Genomic DNA, 7,500 nt, shown 5'->3' on the forward strand with positions numbered 1-7,500 from the left:
ACTTCTGTCGTATCAATTATCATTTCAACGATCAACCTCTCCCATAATGATATCTATACTACCTAGTATCGTCATGATATCAGCCAATTTCATTCTTTTAACTAGCTGAGGAAGAATTTGCAAATTTATGAAGCCGGGTGGACGAATTTTCCATCTCCAAGGGAAAACACTATTATCTCCTATCAAATAAATTCCTAATTCCCCTTTTGGGGCTTCTACTCTCACGTAAAGTTCTTGTTTCGACAATTCAAAATTGGGTGAAGGTTTTTTACTAATAAATCTATATTCAAAATCATTCCATTCGGAATTTTTTGCTCTATCAAAGCGTCGGACTTCTAAATTCTCATAGGGTCCTCCAGGAATTCCTTCTAGAGCCTGTTGAATTATTTTTATAGATTCCCTCATTTCACCGATTCGTACTAAATAACGAGCTAACGAATCTCCTTCTTTTTGCCATTGGACTTCCCAATCGAATTCATTGTAACACTCATAATTATCAATTTTACGAAGATCCCATTGTGTTCCAGAAGCTCGTAACATCGGTCCTGATAAACCCCAATTTATTGCTTCCTCTCCACCAATAATGCCCACTCCTTCGACTCGCTCCAAAAAAATGGGATTTCGCGTAATGAGTTTTTGATATTCAACAATTCCTGTTAAAAAATAATCGCAAAAATCCAAACATTTATCTATCCAGCCATAAGGTAGATCGGCAGCTACTCCTCCGATGCGGAAATAATTATGCATCATTCGCATACCTGTGGCGGCTTCGAATAAATCATATATCAATTCTCTCTCTCTGAAAATATAGAAAAAGGGAGTCTGCGCGCCGATATCCGCCATAAAAGGCCCAAGCCATAACAAATGAGAAGCTATACGGCTCAGCTCCAGCATAATTACTCTGATATAGCTAGCCCTTTTAGGTACTTGAACATTTTCCAGTTGTTCTGGTGCATTTACCGTTATTGCCTCTGTGAACATAGTAGCTAAATAATCCCAACGTGTTACATAAGGCAGATATTGTATAATTGTTCGGTTTTCCGCTATTTTTTCCATCCCTCTGTGTAAATAGCCCAATATGGGTTCACAGTCAATAACATCTTCACCATCGAGAGTAACGATCAGTCGAAGAACACCATGCATTGATGGGTGGTGAGGACCCATATTAACTATCATGAAATCTTTTTTTGTAGCCGGTACAGTCATATCTTTTCTTCCTTAATTCATTATTTCATGAATTCCTCAAAAAAGTAGGAGGTTCATCAAAATAAAAAATCTAATAACTACTATACTAATTCAAACGATTTAATTAACGATTTTTTGGCTCCCGAATATCCAACTGGTCAATTAATTTCTTATAACGCGCTCTATTTTTCTTTGACAAATAAGCCAGCAGACGTTGACGTTTTCTCAGAATTTTTTGTAGACCTCTTTGTGATAAAAAATCTCTTTTGTGCAATTCCAAATGTGAAGTAAGTCTTCGTATCTTATTGGTGAAACTTAATACTTGAAATTCAACAGAACCCCTGTTTTCTTCTTTTTCTTCTTGTGGAAGAAGTGAAATGAATGAATTTTTGACCATAAAACTTTTTTTATCTTTTTCTTTTCTTTCTTTTCCATGCCATGGATTTTACCGATCAGGAAAAATAAAATAATAATTATTATATTATGTCAATTTTTTTTAATCTAGTACACGCAAAAATTTAGATTTATCCGTTTCTATCTAAATCAAATTTTCCATTTGATTTAGATAGAAAAGAAAAGGATAATATATTTCTGCATTTACGAAAGAGAATGATTTCTTTGCACCTAAAAAGATTCTGTAGATTTCTTTCTAGATTCAATTGAATTGATACACAAGTAAATACGTATCATGTACCAGAACGTAACACACCATATGCGTACATCTTTCGGTTTTTATTTACTGAAAACGGCATGTGATATATAGGAAATATACTATTAAATAATTCTGAATCGTGGATACATACGTATCCTTGACATACTGAAACGACTACCATTATTGGTATCAAACCAATAGCGATTCATACAAGCTAAATCTTCTAATCGGTAATTGGGCCAAAGAAACAATTTGCATTTAATTAATTTATTTAAATCCGTATTAAGACGTTTGTCCTCATTCAAAAATTGTTCAGAGTTTCTTATGTTGTTTTCGTTGCAAAATACTGGATTTCTATTCACAATATCCCGATTATGAGAGTTGAAACAAATTAGAATTCTCAATTCTCTACGACGTCTAGGAGATAGAATATTTTCAGGAACAAAGAAATTATAATGATCTTGATCCCCATTCACAAATATATTGCCATGTCGTCCAGTGGATTTTTTCAAATTATTCTTATCAACATATCTTTTCTTTATGTATTTTCTATTAATTTGGTGTTTACTCTTATCGATCAATGAAATACTTATGGTTTGATATATAATGAATTTTCCATCCCTTCTTAAAGATAGACGAATTGGTTCGATAATTAATATTCCCCTTTTTATTAATTCTGTAAGAGCTAGATCTTTCTGAATCAGCATTACATCCAGATGCATCTCTCCTCTTTGAATCGAGGATATAGCAATTTCCCTTGGATTTATCAATCTAAGTAGGAGACAATATATCCTAACATTATTAATAATTTTTTGATTCAAGGGGTCATCCCATCTTAATTGAAAAATAAAATATTTTTTCAGGAACAAATCTAGTTCTCCTTCCTTATTTTTCTTGGATTGTTTTTTTTTTTTTTACCTTTTTTAATGTTTGATCTCGTGCAATCCTCTTCAAGATATTCCTTTTGGTTTTGTTTTTGTGGATCTGATACAAGATTTGATTGACCCTCTTTTTCTTGGTTGGAATTTTGAAATTCTATTTTAACGGAATCTTTGATGTTTTGATTTTGACTAATATTTTTTTTATTTTGATTTTGACTAATATTTTTTTTATTTTGATTTTGACTAATATTTTTTTATTTTGATTTTGACTAATATTTTTTTTATTTTGATTTTGACTAATATTTTTTTTATTTTGATTTTGACTAATATTTTTTTTATTTTGATTTTGACTAATATTTTTTTTATTTTGATTTTGACTAATATTTTTTTCATTTTGATTTTGACTAATATTTTTTTCATTTTGATTTTGACTAATATCATTTTCATAATAAATATTAGAAAGAAGTAATTTGATTGGTATGATCCACGGTTTAATCTTATATGCATCAAAAGGTAACACAAATTCTGGGAAGAACCAAGGTTCTAGATTTGATATGGTAGAATAATTTCGATTCATTCCCATCCAATCAAAATTTTTTTTTGATGAGTCTTAGTCTTAGTATTTTTATTAGTATTTTTATAAATTTCGGTACCGATATACATATCGGTCCAGTCCTCAATATCACTATTGTTCTCAATATCACTATTGTTCTCAATATCACTATTGTTCTCAATATCACTATTGTTTCTAAGGCAAAAATGAAGAATTCTATAATCCAAATATTTTCTATCCAGATTTTTATGGGTATCAATAAAATATCCTTTTTTTAGGTAATCATCAATAGTCATATTTAGCAATACATAAAACGATTCGGGTTTCAGTGTGTATGAGTCCTTACTATCCCCATAATTTATATATTCATGTGATAAAAGATCATATCTGTAGTGTTTTTTAAATTTTTCTTTTTGACTCATCGATAAATCCACTGCACAAAAATTTTCATTCATGTAATGAATTATCGGTCTTTTTCTTTTTTATATGAATACAATTTCATTGATTCTTTATTTTGAATAGTACAACGTTGATTGACTCTATTTCGCCATTTTTTCGGTACTAATCGAGACCATTTGCTCCGAGAAAAATTATATTGATAATGACCCTTTAACCAGTTTTTCCATTTATTCATTCCAGACTTATTAATTTTCTTATGCCTTGATTTGGAATCAAACCTTGATTTGGAATCAAATATTCCTCGTGTCATACAATAATACTTTATCTTGTCTTTAATAAAAGGATAGGTCCCGTGATCGTGATATTGAAGTACAGATCTCAGGTGATGGTTGTTAAATAATTGGGTTTGTGACAATTTGTAAAATACATATGCTTGGGACAAGGAAGATAAGTCGTGATAAGTGTTTAAATCATTTCTAATATTAGGATTAGAAAAGGACTTTTTTATAGTCGAAATAAAGTTCATTGTATCTTGATCTGTTTCATCAATTCCTTCTTGATTTCTTTCATCGTTGTAAATGGATTCATTGATAATTGTTTTTTTTAAAAGTTGTGCATTAACCTTAGAAATGGTAACCATACATTGCAAGATATCTATGTATATTTTTTCAATGAAAGATTTCATAAAATAATGTGATTTGCGTATTAATCGGGTATTTTTTCTTTGAAGTATCTGCCAAATATGTTTTTGTAATTCCGGTCTTTTATCATGATAGGCTAGAACTATTTTCTTCTTGTCTTTTGTGATTCCTTCTATTTGATTCCTTATTGTGATTGTCTTATCAGCAAGATCTTTCATTTTTTTTTCTATGAGTAAATAATTTGTCCAATTCATAGATCGAATTTGAATGGTCGATTCGTGAATAATCTGATTATTTTTTTTTGAATCTTTTGCATTTTCATTTGGTTCATGTACTTTTCCCTTCCTCAATTCAAATAAAGAAATTTGGTTCACTTTTTCAAGTTTCTTCATTATTCGTTTTAGAACTAGAACTGTTCGTTTTAGAACTAGAACTATTCGTTTTAGAACTAGAACTATTCGTTTTAGAACTCGTTTTAGAACTCGTTTTAGAACTAGAACTATTTTGATGACCCATCTTTTTTTTTCTTTTGAAACTTTTAGAGAGTTCTTTTTTACTTTTCTAATTTTTTTTTTGAGTTCCTTATATATGGGTTCAAAAAAAGAAGGTTGCTTTCGGGGAGAACCAAAAGGGAGTTCCGTTTCCATTCCCCAAACTGTTAAAAAACAAAAATTTTCTTTTTTTCCTTTTTTTTTCATTGGATCTCCATGATGAGATCGTATTTTAGATCTTCGCCAAGGTTTTAAACGAAAAGGAAATAAAATCTTTATCTGAATACCATCTGTTAACCAATCTTGGGGAAATTCTGTTTCTGATAATGGAACACCATTATAGGTGCATTTAACATGTATTTCTCTATTCCATTCCTTCAAATCCTCATACCACTCGGGGAATTGGAATAATAACATACGTCCAATATTTTTAGCTATTATCAATGAAGGCAATACAATGTTTTTTCTAAAAAAAGATTGGGTTATCAGCATCAAACCTCTTATTGCTTGAGCAAATATAATGCTATCCCAAATTTCTGATATTGTTATCCGTTCATCTTCCTCTTTTTTTTTTTTCTCCTCGTCTTTTTTTTTCCCAGTGTTTGTCTCTTCCTCTTCCTCCTCAAAGTCGGAAGTTTCGGATTCTGGGTTTCCCCCACGGAATTCCTAAAAATAAGATTAATTATTCGATATCTATATCTATCAAAAAAAGAAAAAAAAAAGACTTTGTCTATTCGATCCAAAAAAAGCGGGGAATGAACATTTGTTTGAAATATTTCCCAAATAACTGTTTTACGTCTTTGAGCACGCATGGATCCTTGGATTATACCCCGATTAAAATCTGGTTGTTGCGAATAACGTATCAAAGCCACCTCTTCTGCTTCTGCTTCTGCTTCTGCTTCTGCTTCTGCTTGATCAATATTATCAGTATCGGTATCCAGATTTTTATCAGTATAGATCACCACCCGTTTCGCTTTTCTTGAACAAATTTCATAATCTTCCTTCTGTTCTTCTCCATTTTCTTGATCCAGTCCTTCTAATTCATCGGTCAATTTGTATGACCATCGAGGAACCTTTTTACTGATTTCTTCTATTCCAATGGATTTTTTTTTCTTCTATTCCAATGGATTTTTTTTCTTCTATTCCAATGGATTTTTTTTCAGTTGTTGTTTGATCATTTGGATTGGTTGTAATTATGTCGAATACAAATCTCAAGGATTTTGCTTTACTTTCTGAATTAATTCTTCTTTCTTCTTCCAATAAAAATAAAGAAGATTCATCGATTGACGTTAAGAAATTAACAATATAATTAAATGATGATTTCTCATCAAGCGGATTCTTTTCATGTTCAAATTCTCGAGAATTTTTAGAAATAGGAAGAGCCCATGAATCTTATTTATCCAAAACGTTTCTATGGAATCTACATCTTCTTCTTCTGTAGAAGTAATTAAATCATTTGTAGAAGTAATTAAATCATTTGTAGAAGTAATTAAATCATTCATGATTGTATGTGAATAGAATTTTTTTATTGTTCTTATTGTTCCACGATACGGTCCGCTCAAAAAAGGATCATACGCTTTTGGCAAGTATTCTTGCTCATTCTCATCGTTGCATAATCTGGTCCTTTTTTCAAGTATATCTAGAGCAAGAGATATCCTTTCTTCTTCTTCTTCTTCTTCTTCTTCTTCTAGAGTTTTTATTCGACTTATCAATTCATTGCTCAAGTTGTATTTTTTTTGCTCATTGGTAGAAACCCAATAATCATATAGGTCTTCATGGGAAAATTTTTCTGTCATGTACAAAGACATTTTGCGTTCTATCATTTCCGAAAAAGTTGATAAACTAGGCGGATATGTAAAAGATATTATTTGTTTTCCATCACTTGAACACGTATAAAAAAAATATTGTGACATTTCATTTTGTACACTATTTTCAAATCGATTATTTTTTATATATCGCAATGGACGATTCCACCGCTTATAATCGAAAAGAAAAGTTACAATAGGTTTTTCAAAGTCAAAGCAGAAAAAAGTCTTTTCATTTTTCTCTTCTTCAAGTCTTCCCAATTCCCAATTATCTTGATAGGTATCAAGATAAGAATCTTCGTAAACTGGGCTATCTTTATCGCATGTGTCTTTAAAGTGAAAGTGGAATTCATGCTTTGTTTTTTCCTTTCCATTCACTCGGATCTCTTCCGTTTCATCTATTTTGTCCGGATCCTCCTTTTCTTCCGAATAAAGGGAAGGGTCTTTTTCGGTGGATCCCTCTTGTTCCTGTTTAGTCTCCTTCCTTTCGGAAGTTGTTTCTACATCGCTTTCTTCCTCACTTTCTACATCGCTTTCTTCCTCACTTTCTCCCCTTTCTTCCTTTTCTGAGGTTTCTTTCAGTTTCTTAGTGACAATAGGCGACGGCATTCTGCCTAAATAGTAGACACAGGTGATAAATAAGAGAATACTAAAAATTCGAGCCATAGAATTTCTCAATTCTGACACAAGGTACCTATTAGATTTAGCAAGGTACCTATTAGATTTAGATCGAATAGAATGATTTTGCCGTATCCAGAATAATACCAATCCAACCCATTTCATGAAGAAAATGTAACCAATTAACCAACCAATAAAACTACTTGTTACAAATAACATCTTGTTGTTGCATCGAAACATATAAATGTTGACTAATCTGGCTAACGTTGAACTTG

The sequence above is a fragment of the Musa acuminata genome, unplaced genomic scaffold (genome assembly GCF_036884655.1).
Source record: "Musa acuminata AAA Group cultivar baxijiao unplaced genomic scaffold, Cavendish_Baxijiao_AAA HiC_scaffold_736, whole genome shotgun sequence".
NCBI lineage: Eukaryota > Viridiplantae > Streptophyta > Magnoliopsida > Zingiberales > Musaceae > Musa > Musa acuminata.